Below are 7,857 nucleotides of genomic sequence, written 5' to 3' on the forward strand. Positions count from 1 at the left end.
GAGAGTACACTAGAACAGAGAGTACACTAGAACAGAGAGTTCACTAGAACAGAGAGTACACTAGAACAGAGAGTTCACTAGAACAGAGAAGGCTCACACGGAACCCAAACCGGCTGCGGGCGTACACCATCGTGCGACATTGTGCATACATTTATTTTGTCCCCCTACACCAAACGCGATCACGACACGCAGGTTAAAATATCAAAACAAACTCTGAACCAATGTCAATTTGGGGACAGGTCCAAAATAATTTAACATTATGGCAATTTAACTAGTTAGCTTGCACTTGCTAGCTAATTTGTCCTATTTAGCTAGCTTGCTGTTGCTAGCTAATTTGTCCTGGGATATAAACATTGAGTTGTTATTTTACCTGAAATGCACAAGGTCCTCTACTCCGACAATTAATCCACACATAAAACGGTCAACTGAATCGTTTCTAGTCATCTCTCCTCCTTCCAAGCTTTTTCATCTTAGAACTTATATGGTGATTGGCATCTACACTTTCATAGTATTACCACGACAGCCGGCAACAGTTCGTCTTTCAATCACCCACGTAGGTATAACCAATGAGGAGATGGCACGTGGGTATAAAGTCTGAAGTCTGCTTCTATAAACCAATGAGGAGATGGGAGAGGCAGGACTTGCGGCGCGATCTGCGTCAGAAATAGGAATGACTTCTATTTTAGCCCTTGGCAATGCAGACGCTCGTTGGCGCGCGCGAGCAGTGTGGGTGCAATAATTGAATAACATGGATTTCTAAATTTATTTTGCAACGCACGCGACGTGTCCGGTCTGGTCAGCATGTCAGTCACACTTCTTCTGTTGATTTTCTGACACAATTTAGATAAGGATTACCACAAGAGGGCGCCAGTAGGACTGACAAACCAGTCTGACTGTCGAGTTGAGAAACAAAATAGAGAAGGGGGCAGAGAGAGAGAGAAAAATTATGGAGGAGGGGGGGCAGAGAGAGAGAGAGAGAGAAACAGAATAGAGGAGGGGGGGCAGAGTGAGAGAGAGAGAGAGAGAGAGAGAAACAGAATAGAGGAGGGGGGGCAGAGCGAGAGAGAGAGAGAGAGAAACAGAATAGAGGAGGGGGGCAGAGCGAGAGAGAGAGAGAGAGAGAGAGAGAGAGAGAGAGAGAGAGAGAGAGAGAGAGAGAGAGAGAGAGAGAGAGAGAGAGAGAGAGAGAGAGAGAGAGAGAGAGAGAGAGAGAGAGAGAGAGAGAGAGAGAGAGAGAGAGAGAGAGAGAGAGAGAGAGAGAGAGAGAGAGAGAGAGAGAGAGAGAGTTTACAAACACACACACAGACATACAGTACACTTATGGGGCAATTAGTCACACACACACACACGGTCCTTGGCGGGAGCAGCTGCTCTATTAGCCCATGTGATCAGAATATCAATCTGTCTGCTTTCCCCTCTCCTATTATCACCCTAGCAACAGCAACTGCTCGCTCATCGTTTCACTCTGCCTGTTTTGATTCTGCTGCATCTGAGTAGAGGCAAGGCTCTCTGCAAAATGGACGCCGACAGGCAGAACATCCAATAAAGACTGCCACAGTCCCCAAGGTGACCTTATGCAGTACATAAAGGGGGACAGAGACGGGGCAAACTGTGTGTGTGTGTGTGTGTGTGTGTGTGTGTGTGTGTGTGTGTGTGTGTGTGTGTGTGTGTGTGTGTGTGTGCGTGCGTGCGTGCGTGCGTGCGTGCGTGCGTGCGTGCGTGCGTGCGTGCGTGTGTGTGTGCGCGTGTGTCAGAGGGGAGGGGGTCTTCTATGCAACGAGGTGAATGCAGTGGTGAAGGGATTTAAGAGGCACTTGAAGTCTGCTCACAAGCCCTTCTGTATAGCTTTAAACCAGTTGACATGCTGTACAGAGACACATTGGATTGACAAAACAACCGGAAAAACAGAAACTTCATATTGGTTCACACACAACAGAAACTGATATACACATATGTAAATACACACACTAAACAAACACACAGTCAGGTCAAGAGAAGGAGTCCTAACCTGTGTATGAATACTCCTACTAACAGCACTAACTGTACTATTTGTGACTTAAATTGAGTATGTAGTATGCTTATTGGTCATAGTATGGATATAGTTAGTATGCCAAAAGTTCCCCGGATGTCGTGCAAAATTTGCCAAAATACGAAGTATACAAGCAGTGGACACCATTTCCGTGCTTTTAGGGCCCATAATAGAATTCTTCCGAAAATGGGCGTGGCTTCACAACGTTTTGAGATTTCAAGAAAATGGCGGGAAATATGCAGCTGAAGTCTGACAAGAGCGGATACAAATTCATTGCTTTAATTAATAATGACAAAAGTTAAGAAAATGTTGAGCAATGTAATAAAGTAATGAGTTTTCAAATAAGTTACGTTACACGTTATGTTTGCTGATAATTTGTTAGCTACGCTATCCTTACAAACCGCATAGCATTACAGTAGGTACCGGGTATGTTAGCTAGGTACCTAACGTTAGTTGGCTACTAATACATTGAACTTGCCAGGCAGTATATTAACTAAATGCTATCTAACTAACTACCCAACCTTGATTGAATTGATTATTCATGTCATTCTTAAATAAGTGGTATAGTCGTTGTGAGTTCTCAATGGACATTGTTAATTCTGGTTATCTAGTCCGATTTCAGAGCATTGTGCAAAGTCAATGTGCCAGAGCGCAGAATAACTGATTGATTTACGAACGCCCGTTGAATATGGCCGGTGTCAGTAAACGTCAGCAAAAACAAGCGTAATTAAATTGTTGCCAGGAGCACAGTTACAGTCACCAACACTCTGGATAACATGAAAACAGCCTAACCAGCTCTGCTAGGGAGAGTAAAATGGTCAGAGTGATGTGTTCTCTCATTTGTGTCTGGAAGTAGCTAGCAAGCTAACCAGTTAGCTTGGGTGCATGATTGCCGTTGTGAGGTCAGAAAGCTCGGATCAACCCTACTCCTCGGTCAGAGAGTACAGTGAACGCTACGAGAGTGAAAGGCTCTGGATTTACAAACGGACAATCTGACAACATTCTGAATTTACAAACGGACAATCTCAAAACGCTCTGAATTTACAAACAGACAATCTGACAACGCTCTGAGTTTACAAACGGATAATCTGACAACGCTCTGGATTTTTGCACTCTGGCAGTCCAGATTGGATTTACGAACACACCCAAAATCATAGAAATGTCTAGCCTGTCATTTGTTTTGCTAACAAGCTAGCAAGAGGTTGCATAGCAACAGCATCAACTTCTGGTAGACAAGCGAAGTGCTAGTACGCTCAACTGAAATTATACAGTTTGTTTATAGTACACTAAAATTAACTGGTGGTATATATTATGTAGTATATACTCATTAAGTAGGTAGTATACAGTATGTTAGTATGGGTATTCGAACAGAGCTCCAGTGTACTGTAGCTGGACTGGACTGGACTGGATTTACGCTGGACTAACTGTGATGAGTAGAAAAACAAGCAGAAAAACGGGAGAGGAGAGATTTGAATGACAAATCCTGAGGGGTGAAGTAAGATCCAGGTCACCCGTGATACAAGCCAGTATTTGTGGCGGCAGGTAGCCTAGTGGTTAGAGCGTTGGGCCAGTAACCAAAAGGTTGCTAGAGCAAATCCCTGAGCTGACAATGTAAAAATATGTTGTTCTGCCCTTGAACAAGGCAGTTAACTCACTGTTCCTAGGCCGTCATTGTAAATAAGAATTTGTTCTTAACTGACTTGCCTAGTTAAATAAAATAAATACATTTGACGTCCATCCATGTCTGAGATTGTTGGGAGATGATGTGGAAACTGGCCACTAGGGGCAACAGTCAGTGCTGTTACGTTCAAGTAGGTTTCAGTTTTGCTAGTCTGTGGATGGTGGATGGGCGTAAGCATCTGCCTCTGATTCCAAAGTTTTCAAGTTCAATTCCAGCAATAGAAAGTTGATTTAAAAAAATGAAGCCTATCACTAACCTTAACCATTCATAGTTAATACCTAAACTTAACCTTAAACACTTTGAAATGTAACGTTTAAGAAACATGGATGAACGTCTAATTCTGACGTGAGGCTGTTAGAGCTGGTCTGAAGCAGACAGTTCATCTGAACTATATCAGGAAGAAGAACAGTATTCACCTGTCTTATGTGTGAAACTACTGTATAGCAGACATCTCTGTATTATGACAGGCAGGCAGACAGACAGACAGACAGGCAGGAAATATTACCTAAGAGGAAGGCAAACTTCTTCCTAAGGTCAGGGGTGATGTCGATGGCACAGAGGGGGCTGCTCTCCTGCTGCATGATCTCATCTGCAGGAGGAGGAGCAGGAGGAGGACACAACACAGTCAGAATCACATGACATGAGGGGTTAACACAGTCAGAATCACAGGACATGAGGGGTTAACACAGTCAGAATCACAGGACATGAGGGGTTAACACAGTCAGAATCACAGGACATGAGGGGTTAACACAGTCAGAATCACAGGACAAGAGGGGTTAACACAGTCAGAATCACAGGACAAGAGGGGTTAACACAGTCAGAATCACAGGACAAGAGGGGTTAACACAGTCAGAATCACAGGACATGAGGGGTTAACACAGTCAGAATCACAGGACATGAGGGGTTAACACAGTCAGAATCACAGGACAAGAGGGGTTAACACAGTCAGAATCACAGGACAAGAGGGGTTAACACAGTCAGAATCACAGGACATGAGGGGTTAACACAGTCAGAATCACAGGACAAGAGGGGTTAACACAGTCAGAATCACAGGACAAGAGGGGTTAACACAGTCAGAATCACAGGACAAGAGGGGTTAACACAGTCAGAATCACAGGACATGAGGGGTTAACACAGTCAGAATCACAGGACATGAGGGGTTAACACAGTCAGAATCACAGGACAAGAGGGGTTAACACAGTCAGAATCACAGGACAAGAGGGGTTAACACAGTCAGAATCACAGGACAAGAGGGGTTAACACAGTCAGAATCACAGGACAAGAGGGGTTAACACAGTCAGAATCACAGGACAAGAGGGGTTAACACAGTCATGTTCTTTGGGGAAGAGAATAGAATTGAATGAAAGAACCATCACAAAGGTAGAAAAGAACTATACATACTCTATCACACAAAAACAGGAAGTTAGTATGGCACATAGTCTGGACAGTATAAAGAAGTGCATAATAGTGAATGAACAATAATCTGAAACTCAGACCAGAGAGCAAAATGCTACAAAGCATCCTAGTAAGGAGCGGTCACCACACATATTTGGGTCCTGACCCACTAGGGTTGAACCCATTTAGTCGACTGGTCGATTGTTTGGTCGATAGGCTGTTGGTCGACTGAGATTTTTTTAGTCGAGCAGTAGGCAAAACATTTTTAATACATGTATGGCACATGAGACACAGTAATTTATGTAAAAGCATTCAATATATTATTATTATTGCTACATGTCCTGGGTGGCGCAGCAGTAAAAAGTTCTGCAACGCAGTGCTGAGGCGCCACTACAGCCTGGGGTTCGATTCCACAACCGGCCGTATTGATCTCTGGCTCCCTCGTTAGTAATTTATGTTTCTTAATTTTTAATCGCAGTGCTTAAAGCATCAGACAAGTTCAGTAGCCAACATATAGTTGATTTTATTCAAACATAGGGTGTGTCTATATATGGAAAAATACACTTTTAAAATTTAAACTGATCAATTGTTAAAGAACAGACGATTCCTGGTCAACCAAGATCTTTTGTAGTCAGGGATGGCCCTATGACCCAACATCATCCACAGTGTACCCAGCTCTATCCCCCCATGAACTCCCATCATGGGGATTAGAATAATCAGATTATGGGCACGATCCCCAGAAGCTGGAAGCAGGGTAACCCCAGGTAGTGAAAGTGGAGATGGGGTGAGCCTGCTGTGAGAGGCCCAGGCTGCTGTGAGAGGCCCAGGCTGCTGTGAGAGGCCCAGGCTGCTGTGAGGATCCCAGGCTGCTGTGAGAGGCCCAGGCTGCTGTGAGAGGCCCAGGCTGCTGTGAGGATCCCAGGCTGCTGTGAGGATCCCAGGCTGCTGTGAGGATCCCAGGCTGCTGTGAGAGGCCCAGGCTGCTGTGAGGATCCCAGGCTGCTGTGAGAGGCCCAGGCTGCTGTGAGAGGCCCAGGCTGCTGTGAAGATCCCAGGCTGCTGTGAGAGGCCCAGACTGCTGTGAGGATCCCAGGCTGCTGTGAGGATCCCAGGCTGCTGTGAGAGGCCCAGGTCAGCAGGGAGAGGCCCAGGTCAGCAGGGAGAGGCCCAGGTCAGCAGGAAGAGGTCCAGGTCAGCAGGGAGAGGCCCAGGTCAGCAGGGAGAGAATGGCAAGGTCTTGGATCGTTGCTGGTACACAGCAGAGTATGTGAGCGAAACTTGCCCAATTTGACTGGAGCACGGAGTGAGATTCCCAAAGGCTACAATTTCGCTCCAGAAGCACTCAAAGTAGTGGTCACTTCAGGAGCTCAGGGCCCAGCATGCATCTGTAGTCTACTTGTGTGTTGCTATAGCCCCTTGCTTTAGCTATTGTCATGGAGTTCACTAAATATTTACATTAAGAAACAGATAAAACACACAGGTGTAAAATCAAGGTGACTTACAAAGATGAGGACCAAGAGCAAGAGAGGGAGTGTGGTGATGTAGTGTCCACAACAACAAATCTGATCTTTTAAACGTTTCGTTCATTTTTGTTACATTATTTATACAATTGGCCATAATTGATTTTGGCCCAATAGCCCTGGAATATCGCCATGTTCAAGAAGCTTTCCGTTTTGATTGGGTTATTTTGCCTAAAAACTTTTAGGCCTACCTATAGAAAAAAACAAAAAACTCTGCATCTTTGCCCGGGCTGGCAAGAGTGGCCAAAAGCGTGTTTAGCATCCCCATGTTGTTTAAATTCTGAGTGCTTTATGTCCTTATCAGCCTATTGTGTCACACTCGCAAATGCTTCACAATGTATTTCTTTGTAGGCTCTAGCCTTGAAATAATTTGAATAATATAGCCTGAATAATTCATTTTCTTTCCTTCTTAGTCTCCCTGTCTGGCTCCTGACCTATTTAGAGTGTTTATATGCTGTTTAATATAACATGTAGCATATTTCAAATGTGCTCTTCTTACATTCACCTTTCATGTTCAATACTTCAAAACCAAATGGCAGGTCCAGGTAGTCACAAAAATAGATTGGTGTTGGTTAAATTGTGATTTGAATTAATGTATGCAAATTTGCAGTGGCAGTTTTTCTTCCTGTGTGCACAGAGCGGTTTTCAGCGGAACTGTTGGAAAGGACGTGGAGCGCCCAGAGCAGTGGACAAGCACCACTTCATCAGCAATGAGTGGGATTTCAAACTGCTCAACTCTTCTCACATACTCTGGTACACTGAAACAAAACTAGGTCAGAGACACTGTGACACACAGCCCCAAATCTCTCATTCTTTACTCAGCATATTTTTACCCATAACTGGAATTCTCTAAAAGCGGAACAGCATTCTGTCAACGCCATTGTTCTTTAGTACCTGCATGTGTGTACTTCCTATAGAAAATACTGTACTTGTACAGTTCCTAAGAAAATGCACAGCTGTTGGCTAATATTTCTGTTGTTCATTTGTAATATTAAAGAGTTTTGGTAGCATGATACTCTTTGTATATGATTTATTATATATTATATAGTTGCAATCTGCGTGTACTTATTTTTCTTGCTCCAGTTTGGGAGACTGGTCCAATTCTACACAGTAAGGGACAGATCGAAATGTACTTGGGGGGAGGGGCTGTTCCAACTCAAGGTGTCATACCAAAAAAAATGCACCACCCTCCATAAATAATAGTTTCACATAAATAATATTTTCACATGACC

The sequence above is a fragment of the Salvelinus namaycush genome, chromosome 13, assembly GCF_016432855.1.
Source record: "Salvelinus namaycush isolate Seneca chromosome 13, SaNama_1.0, whole genome shotgun sequence".
NCBI classification, from domain to species: domain Eukaryota; kingdom Metazoa; phylum Chordata; class Actinopteri; order Salmoniformes; family Salmonidae; genus Salvelinus; species Salvelinus namaycush.